This window comes from Dipodomys spectabilis, unplaced genomic scaffold, assembly GCF_019054845.1.
Source record: "Dipodomys spectabilis isolate Male_0828 unplaced genomic scaffold, ASM1905484v1 ptg000583l, whole genome shotgun sequence".
In the NCBI taxonomy this organism is placed as follows: Eukaryota; Metazoa; Chordata; class Mammalia; order Rodentia; family Heteromyidae; genus Dipodomys; species Dipodomys spectabilis.
In genome coordinates, this window is record NW_024871260.1 from 2,589,135 (window position 1) to 2,591,368 (window position 2,234).

Below are 2,234 nucleotides of genomic sequence, written 5' to 3' on the forward strand. Positions count from 1 at the left end.
TGGCAGGCTTCTCACCTGAAAAACAAAGAAAAAACAATATCATAAAAAAGCTGAAGGGGATCAGCCACCATGTAAGTGTGATATAGCATTGGAGATTTTAAGACATGAACTGGTTCAGGTAAAGTAATACTTTGGGAAAGTTATCTGTTCACTTAATTTATTCATTATAATTTTTTATTTTATTTACGTTTCACTTAATATATAAATGCATACATGTGATATATATATATATATATATATATATATATATATATATATATATATATATATATATATATATATATATCTGTCCAGTGAACTGTTAGGTTATATATGGTTAGGTAATTTCATCATGTCAAGTTCATCAAAAAGATGGACTTCCATAAACCTTAACAACCCTGCAACACCACTGCACATGCAAACTTAAGTGTTCATTGTAAACTAGACCTGTGTTTAACCAAAGCTTTATATATATGGTGTTATTTTTTCATTTACTCTTGACACAAAATGTGTGTGCTCCTAGAAATAAATGATGACATTTATAACTACAATAATTTAGTGTAAATCTTTACATTGAACACATGCTCAGTATGAGTTGCTCTTTCTTTCCTTTTCTTATTCTATCTTTAGGAAGTTGATTTGAGTTTTGATGTTGTGTTTTCCAGACAAGTATTCCACCACTGGAGTCACTCCACCAATCCTTTCTTGTTTAAGTTACTTTACTCATAGAGTAGCAATTTTGGCACCCAGCCCAAAAAGCAGGGATCATGATTGCATTCCAATATCCCTACCTAGTAGGTTGATATGGGTGATACTTTCCTTCGTAGAGTAATTCAAAACTGTGTTCCTCTCACATTCTACCATTTTAGTTAATTTTGTGAGCTCCAGTTGTCCCTACTTCAAGAAGATAGGACAGACATAAATGATTACAGGTAATTTGAGTGAATAATTGGCTAATATAAGTGATTTGATATTAAACTGTAGGGTAAGTTTGAAAGTATAATCACAGTAGTCAGATATTTTGCTAAGTAATTTTGTTTCACATTAATAACACATTTTGACCAGAATTAAGGACTTACTTTTGCTGTCTGTCAACTTGTATGTCTTTTGGCAAAATAAACTTCATGTCTTCCATGTGGCCTAAAGAACTTTGAATGGTCTGATGTGCTGGTTCACATCTATAATCATGGTTAGCACTCAGAAATAAATAGATCACAATTTGAACATAGCCTAACCAAAAATGTAAGAAGTCCCAATCTCAACAAACTAGTGGATCATGTTGAATCATGCCATTAATCTCAGCACCACAAGAGGCTAAGTCTCTGCCTAGTACCTGTGTCACTTGAGTAACTCGGACTCTTGGAGGCAGTCACCTCTACCGATGCAGAAACTGGGCTGAGATTTATCAAGAGGAAGGAGGAGTCTGCCCCACCTTCCCTGGGTGGACCTCACAGAATGAAGTGTGCATGCTTGCTTTCCTCCTACAAATGGTTTGAGATGCCATGCTGTTTAGTGTTCATTATTTTATTCCAGTGACCTGTGGTAGAGGTATAAGGAAACATTAAATAAATTTCACATATGCCAATTAAGCTGTGCTCCCAGCCTGTGAGTTCAACTCAACTCAGCAAGTGTTCATTATTTGAGAGTTGAGAATACTCAGGTTGGGGAGAGAGGGAAGGTGAGTGAAAGAGAGGAGAGAGAGAGAGAGAGAGAGAGAGAGAGAGAGAGAGAGAGAGAGAGAGAGAGAGAGAGAGCTGGGCGCCTGTGGATCACACCTGTAATCCTAGCTACTCAGGAGGCTGAGATCTGAGGATTGCAGTTCAAAGCCAGCCTGGACAGGAAAGTCCATGAAACCCTTATCTCCAATAAACCACTCAAAAACCAGAAGTGGCGCTATGGCTCAAGTGGTAGAGCACTCCACTTGAGCTCAAGAGCTGAGGGACAGTGGCATGCCCAGAGTTCAAACCCCATGACCAACCAAAAAAACAAAAGAGAGAGAGGGGGAGGGAGAAAAAGGAAGGAAGGAAGGAAGGAAAAAAGAAAGAAAGAAAGAAAGAAAGAAAGAAAGAAACAAAGAAACAAAGAAAGAAACAAAGAAAGAAAGAAAGAAAATAACAGAATGAATTGTTTGGAGTCAGGAGTCATATGTCAGAGGTACTACCTGTATTTGGTGTTAGGTCTGCCCCAGGTCATGCAGACCCTATGCAGACACCTTCCCACTTCTTGGCTAAGTTTCAACTCTTTATGTGTTGCCT